The sequence below is a fragment of the Macadamia integrifolia genome, chromosome 4 (assembly GCF_013358625.1).
Source record: "Macadamia integrifolia cultivar HAES 741 chromosome 4, SCU_Mint_v3, whole genome shotgun sequence".
NCBI lineage: Eukaryota > Viridiplantae > Streptophyta > Magnoliopsida > Proteales > Proteaceae > Macadamia > Macadamia integrifolia.
In genome coordinates, this window is record NC_056560.1 from 13090801 (window position 1) to 13099337 (window position 8537).

At 38.1% G+C, this 8537-nt stretch overlaps 1 pseudogene; it reads left to right on the top strand.

Annotated features, from left to right (window-relative positions):
• The window catches only part of LOC122076492, a 20957-nt pseudogene that overhangs the window by 3326 nt on the left and 9094 nt on the right, over window positions 1-8537 (top strand).

The window sequence follows — 8537 nt, forward strand, 5'->3', positions numbered from 1 at the left end:
TGTAGGAGAGATGGCCGAGTGGTTCAAGGCATAGCATTGGAAATGCTATGTAGGCTTTTGTTTACCGAGGGTTCGAATCCCTCTAATGCATGAGTAGATTACAAGTAACTAACTCTGCAGTTTATAACCCCAAACAATACAAATAGGAGCAAGAAACAAAGAAATAATATCATCAAATAAACCCCCAAGGATACAATACCCATATAGGAGCAAAACCAGTCCAAAACCCAACCCGATAGGAGAGAGAAAGACCTTCTATAGAGCTGGAGAGAGAAAGGTGCGGCCAGGTCTGTGGGAGTCTGATTGAGTTGTACTTTTGGGTGTAGATAGTCCCTAGGGAGGGCACAAAACCCCCAAATATAAAGGGCTTCTGACGGCTGGTTATGGAGTTACGCAATTTCTTGATTTTCAGACCTAAGAGAGAGAATGTGAAGAATTCTGCAGGAACATCAACTTGTCTTCTTCAGATAACCTTCAAGAGAGGATCGATTGATCTTCTTGGAGTATAGAACCAGTCCTCCAAAGGATCTGTAGATCAAATCTCAAACTTGGGCGGCAATGAGGGTCAATTGGCTTCAAGAACAAGAACTCTTTGGCTGGCTGATTCTGATTTTGTATGCTTTAATAGGTCTGAACTTCTAATAACAATAAACAGAAAATAAAAATAGAAAAAGAAGAATCGATGGAGGGTTGAGAAGGGTGAAAGAGAATAAAGGAATGGATATCTCACCCCTCAGGTTTTGGGTATCACACCCCTCAAAAGTTTAGGCATCTCACCTCTCAATAATAGTTTTTTTACCTAAAGAGTAATCACTCAATAATTCATTCATTCAAATCTCCAATTATGAGTACATAGGCTCCTCTATTTATAGAGGGCAGAATAGCAATCAAAATACTTAGGAGCTAGTTTCCCAATAGGACTAGACATTCTTACTACAACTAGGAGCTAGTTTCCCAATAGGACTAGACATTCCTACTACAACTAGGAATTCAAAATAGGACTAGGACTTGACTTTATGACTCCAACATGGAGTAGAACTAACTAATTAATAGTCTATATAGGACTTTACAACCGACTAATGGCCTAATGAGCCTTTATTGAATTAAATAGCAACTAATTAAACTAATGACTTAAATCCCGCTTTCCTACCTTCTACCCGTATTTTAGGCCCATTAAAGTGGCCAATTTCAAAGAAAACCCATGGGATCAAAGGCCCAATACTTACATAACACAACCCAAGGTTTATTTGCAATAAAATAAGCCGAAGTGACTTATCTACATCAATGACACCGGGTTGCTAGCAGTGAAGATGGCAACTTGATTGTCACAAAACATCTTTATAGGTTGAGAAATTGGAAAACCCAACACTTGAAGAAGAGACTTAAACCACATCAACTTAGCTTCAGTATGAGCCAGAGCTCTATACTCAGCCTCAACACTGGAATGAGCCATAGTTGGTTGCTTTTTCCTACACCATGAGGCAATATTTCCACCAATAAATGTGCTATAACTTGTGGTAGCTCTTCTTCTTTCTCTTCCGCCCATTGTTCAACAAGTGATATTAGCTTGTCGGAGGAAGCTTCCGAATGTTTGAACGTGGGCGGTGACATCTGATTTTGTAATTGTACAAGTCGCCAACTCTTCTTAAGATGCTTATTCACGATTAGCAAGAATTCTTGATTAACTTGAAGTTCTTGACAGAAAATAAATGTCTCGTATGGATCCATGTCTAGATTTGGCTCTTGTAGCAAATAAGGGAATCTTGGTTCACGAAACCCTGCTTTGGAATCTCTATGGGCCCACCCAAGTGCCAAAGGGTTCAACAGTAAAAGTTTATGGCAGTTTTGTAATTTTTAAGGCAATCATCCCCTTATGAGTAAGATAGAATAGAACTTGGGACCAATCATGGATTTCTCCTAAAGATAGAGGGATATTCTTAAAATTTATGTGAAGAGAAGATAAAGTAGAAACAAAAGGAAAGGGCACTTATGTAAATATCAAGAATGTATCCCCAAATACGATGAAAGAAGAAGTCTTCTTCAACCTTCAACAAGAGCGGAAAACTGGCTGTAACTGGTTTACTTGAAATAACCTAGGGGGTGAATAGGTTATGCTAGTAAAAATTTAAATCTTTTCAATTACTATGAATCCCAAGTGTGATTGCATCATTGCAAAATATAAAATGCGGAATAAAAAGAATCACAACCACACAAGATCAAGATTTATAGTGGTTCGACTCTACCTGAGTCTAGTCCACTCTCTATAAGATCCTCTTGTAAGGTATTCCACTAGCTCTTCCCTTTCAGTATAGTAGGTAGGGAGGAAAACTTTTACACAATATTTTAAGGATAAGAGTATCCGTACAATCTCGTTTAAGGTAGAGAGGCACCTTACATTCTTTTAAGAATAAGAGAATCTTTTACACAAGCCTAAGTACAGTCTAGACTTAATGTAAAAACAAAGAAATAAAAGTAGTGGAATAAGAGAGAAGAGAGGGTTACCTCTGGTGTGGTGCAAATGAGATATGCAATAATAGAATGAATGCACTTTTTATAAGTCTTCTCTGAGCTTTGACTTGAATAGTAAAAGTGTGGAAGACTTTTGATAAAAACTTTGAGCTTGACTTGTAGTGGAATGATGAACATAAGCTCAAGTGATGGAGAATGCTTTTTGACTTAGAATGCTCTCAAAATAATGCTCAAATGATTAGAATTAATTGTTATTTAATTGAGAGCATTAGTGGTATTTATAGGTGAGGTTAGGTGGTCATTTTAGGCAGTAAATCTCTCTCAAACGGTCATATTTTGGGTCCACCGGTCGACCGTCATCGGTAGCCAGTCGACCACCAAGAGCCATTGGGGCAAAAAACTAGCCGTTGGAGCTCAGCCAGACAAGCACTGGTTGACCGGGAATTTCAGCCGGTCGACTGCCCCCAGGCTCGGTCAGTGCCGATCGATTGGCCGGTCGACCGCCATCAGGCTTGGACAGTGCCGGTCGACCACCCGTAGGCTCTGTCCAGTTTTGATAGATTTCTGTCATACTGATCAGTTGTCAATTTCCTACAACTTTCATGAAGGGGCCATATTCTGATACCAACTTTTAGATTACCCAAAATACCCTTGAGTCAGGTCAATGTGGTTTTCACTAAATTTTTATTTCACTAGAACATATTTTTCTTAATATGTTCCATACTACTTAGGGACTTTCATACTTGGTCAAAGTATGTCCTATGGTCATTTTAGTATGATGTAATGCAAATGCATGAGGTGCGTGCCCGTATATACATATGGAAGTTACAATATACATTGAAATGACCATTCTATCATACTTGTCTTCATCTTCACTTGAGTCTTCCATTCTTTGACACTTCATCTTCTATCCTTCTTGTTTGCAATTCCATGTCTTTGAACTTCATGTCTTGACTCATTGAAGCTTGAATTCTTGGGATACCCTTGGCTTTACGATCTCTTCTTGCACTAAGCATCACTTAACAATCATGGTTAAAGCCACTATTTGTTTGTTATCATCAAAACACATTTAGGAGTTTGGGCATGTTCCCAACATTTCTTCCAGACAACACTACTCCCTCAATTCACACTCTGTAAGGTTGAACTTTGGGGGTTATATTGTGGCCCCCCTGAAACTCTTGAACCATCACAAAGAACCACCGAAACTGCAGCTGAGAGATCAATGAATAATCCCTGAAATAAGAACTGGCAGAAGAGACGCAAACCAGATCTGAGTTTGCTTTATAACTCAGTAGTGATTGCTTTCTGGCCTGAGCTTCTAGGGGTTGAATCACCCTAGAAGTGATGAATCAGCACCCATGATATTAGGAAGAAAGGAGAAAGGAAAGGGACGATTGATCACTTCTCTAACAGCCCAGTAAGTTCGAGTATAATCAGGTGCAAGGGGAAGGGAGAGAATGGAGATGAGAACACTCAGCCAATAGGCCACACAGGTACACTCAAGCAAAGCTCAATATTTTCATTCTTCATTCTAATCGATGGTTATAATGACATGTATATATGAAGGTAGAACTCCTAATTACTTTCAAAAGCAGAGACACAGCTAAATTAGAAAACTAACACTAAAACAAGCAAAACCAATCTCCTACATATTCTGCTTTCCATAAAAGTAAAATTTACAAGATAATCCCAAGTAAATAATAAACCCCTAAATATCGTACTGGATCAGATCTAAATTTGGACCCAGTTCTTGGTCTGGGCTACCAATTGGGTTCATGTCGGTCACAGAAGTGCTACTGTCTACTGCATCAATTCCTCGATGTTGAGAAAAAACTCACTGTCGTGTTTTGTAGAACAAGAAGATCTTCAATGCATGATCATCAAATATTCTTCTTGATCTCATGAAACCAACGATCAATCTATGATCCAATGGTTCAAAATCAGTGATAAGAAATCCATTGTTGAAGTCGTAATGTGGAAGCACAAATTTGACTGGTTCAATAAAAAGATCAACCATTGTATTTTCCTCAATGGTTAACTGGAACCACCTTGTTTTCCATCATCGGCAGTTCTTCTTCTTGCTCTTCTGCCCATAGTTCAACAAGTGATATCAGCTTGTCAAAGGAAACTTCTGAACATTTAAACATGGTCTGCAGCATCTGAATTCGTAATTGCTCAAGTCGCTGTCACTCCTTAGGATGTTCATTCACGATTTGCAAGCGTTCTTGATTAGCTTGAAGTTCTTGAAAGAAAATAAACCTCTTGTACGGATCCATGTCTGGGTTTGGCTCTGGTACCAAATAATGCAATCCTGGGTCACGAATCCCAGCTTTGGGATCGCTATGGGCCCATCCAAGCGCTAAACGGTTCAAAAAAAAAAAAAAAAAGAAGGTAATGGCAGTTCTTTCAAGGTAAATGAGCACCTTGGGAGTAAGATATTAACTTGGGGCTAATCATGAATTACTCCTGAAATAGAGGGTAATTCTGGAAATTGTTATAAAGAGATGATAAAGGAAAACAAATCATAAAAGGAAGGGTACTGATGTGAATCTATCTTTAAATACAAGGAAAGAAGTCTTCTTCAACCTTTGACAAGAACAGAAAACCACCGGTAACTGGTTTGTTTCCAGATGACACTACTCCCTCGATTCACACTCGATCAGGTTGAACTTTTGGGGTTATACTCTTAACTCCTTAAACTCTTGAAACATCACAAAGAACAACCCAATCTGTAGCTGAGAGACCAATAAGTAATCCCTGAAATAAGAACCGGCTGAAGAGAGGTAAACCAGATCTGAGTTCAATTTATAATTCAAATCAGCGATCACTTTCCTGCTTGAGCTTCTAGGGTTTGAATCACCCTAGGGTGATGAACCAGCACCCAGGATATTAGGAATAAAGGAGAAAGGGAGATGAAGGATTGATCACTTCTCTTCCAGCTTGGTAAGTTCAAGTAGCAGGAAACAGAACTAGAGTCCAGAAATAAAATAGAGATAGGAGAATAATGAGGGAAATAAAGAAATGGAGGAAAATATAGTTGCACGCAAGGAGAAGGGAGAGAAGGGTAACGAGAGATGAGAGAGAGGAGGGAAGAAGAACACTCAGCCAACAGGCTGCTTTCAGGCCACACAGGCACACTCAAACAAAACTCAAAATTTATATCTTCAATCTAATCAAGGGATACAATGACATGTATATATAAAGGTAAAATTCTTATTTACTTTCTATGACAGATAAAACTCAACTAACACTGAAACAAGGAAACCAATCTCCTGCTTATTCAACTTTCCATAAAAAATAATGATTACAGGATAACCCTGAATAAATAATAAACCCCTAATATCCTACTGGATCGTAATTAAATTTCGATCCAATCGTCTCGGTCTAGGCTACCTATCGGGTTTGTCAGACTGAGCTTACCACTTGAGAGGAGATGAAAGAAGAGTTGAAGATCAAGTATCCGCTAGATGCGTCCAAAGCTAGATTGCATGATAGCTACCGATTTGTGATTTAATTGAACAAAACCAGTAACCCAAGATTTTAAATTCTAGCGGATAAAATAGCTAGATAGCTACTGAATTCAAGATAACAATAGACGAAGACTGCATGCTCTATTTTTTCCAGCAGATGTATACCTTATGGTAGTGCCATTACCCTACTAAAAAAAATTGTAAACTGGAAAAATCCCTACCCTCCCCCCCCCCACCAACTAATAACATCTGTCCAGGGGTAACTAATTGAAAGAAAATATTAATTAAAATTCAAAGTATAATTAAAAAAAATAAATCCGAAAATCAGAACTGGCGGCCTTTATAGCCAGTTAGGACTTGATAAAAAAACTCCTTGTAGTTTCTCTCCCCAGGCCTTCAACCTCTTCTAACTGCTACACCCACCAAATAAACTTACACCTAGCAGATCTATTGGCCTAGCGATTTGGCACAACCAGTCCTCTTCTTCTCTTCTTATGTTGCTGTTTTGCATTCTCCGTTTTCTGAGGAAAGAGGAAACAGTGCTGCGAGCTGGTTTACATCAGTTTTTTCATTGGGCTTTAATCCTTTTTGGTGCACTCTCTCTTTGTGATATGGCTGTATAAAGCACATGGGACTGTCTAAACAAAAGTATGCTTGTTTTGCATTCTATTATTCTTTTGGTAGGTAATTTTTTTAGAATAGTCCTGTTCAGTCTACACAAGTTGCCCGGTTCCTTTGGTTTTATCAATCCTACTCCTCCCCCCCCCCCTTTTTCTTTTTCTTCTAAAAATTTCATTGTGCATGCATCCGTCTGTGCTCTGTCATTTGTGTGAGTGTGTGCTTGTGCATGACCATAGATTGGAATCTTTATATACATACAACACAATTTTCTTACATGTTTGCACAGTAGCACTCTTGAATTTGAATTTTGTTAGGTCTTGTCCAAATGCTAATGCATTTTTAGGGTTTTGTCACTCTTAGGTTTTTTTTTTTGTAATTGTGTGTATGTTTTTGTTTTGGATGAGTAAAAAAAGCTTCTTCCTTTTCTAATGATGAGTTTCTTCAGGTTCTTCGTGTGAAATGAAGTTCTTAAACTCTACTGCACAGCTAGTGGAGCCTTTTGAAAGTCGCAAATTTTCAAGATTTTCCTTGCAATATACAGAAGTAGAAGAGAGACCTAGTGGACAAGAGCAATGGGAGCCCAGATTTGCTGGCCATCAAAGTCTCCAAGAAAGGGAAGAATCATTTATTGCACGTGATCAAAATATAAATTGTGGCTTCATCAAAGGTCCTAAAGGATATCCAAGTACAGGATTTGACGTTTCAGACGATGATGCAAGATTTATGAGTAGTTGCCACATTGCCGTATCCTCTTGCATATTTGGAAACTCAGATAACTTGAGAACACCTACTGGTAAAACGGTAAGAGGATAAGTATTTACACCTACTTTCTTGTCTTAGATACAAACCATGTTGAGAAACTTAAATTTCTAAGTTGAGAAATCAAAGTTTCTTGACAAACTTGTGATAACCCTGCATTTTGTTCATTTTTGCTGCGAGTGCTTGCTGATATGATGATAGAAATGCATTAACTTGATTCTCTACAGGCTAATTGCATCTCTTCTGCACTAGACTAGGACTTTTCACCCTTGCTTCCTGCTTTAAATGTATATATTTTGTTTATAACGTTTCAGTGACAGATTTTGTAAGTGTGATAGTAAGAATAAACCTCAGTTTGCTACCATAGTGAGAGATTTTCTTTATGAGTTGGTTTCTCAACTTTGATGCTGGTTTTGAAAGTTCTCATAAACATAGGAAGGAAACATGAAGCTGGTTGACTAGAAATATGCCGCTTCATGGGTCACTGCATAATTCAACATTCTTATTCTATTTTACATCGCTAACTAATAACTCTGATGATAATAGAAGGAAGAATTTTGGTTGCCAACCCAGTTGTGTGTGTCAAAATCATTTCAAAACAGAAACCTTTTGCTGTTTTGTCGCAACAACGCACCCATCCTCATATAAGTAATATATTTTCTTGAGAAAACCCTTCTGCTTCACTGAACTGGATTTTTTTTGCTGGATACATTGTTATGAAATTCTCTTCCCCATGGTTTTAAGTATCGGTGCGTATCGTGCTGTATCGGCCGATACGTATCCGTATCGGTAGGCATCGGCACGATACATACCGATACGCTACGGGGAATTTTGTGCTTCTTTTTGTGTATCGGCGTATCGTACGTATCGTATCGTGTCGTACCATATAGGTACCGATACGTATGATACTCTACGATACGAACTTTTTAAAATCTGAAAATTCCCGAGAGTATCGGTACGTATCGGTACGTATCGAAGGTATCGTGCAATATCGAGCCGTATCGGTACGATACGGCTACTTAAGTGTGAATTTTTTGTTGTTTGAAACAAACACTTCACACTCTCACCAACAGTTTTCTATATTTTTTATATGTTATCTAAAAACAAGTGTTCTATAACTTCCATGAAAATTTTTGATTTTTCTCATAAAAATATATTTTTTTAATTTTTTTATTCAGAAATTAATTTAAAAACAAATCCCAAAATTTTTTTTTTTTT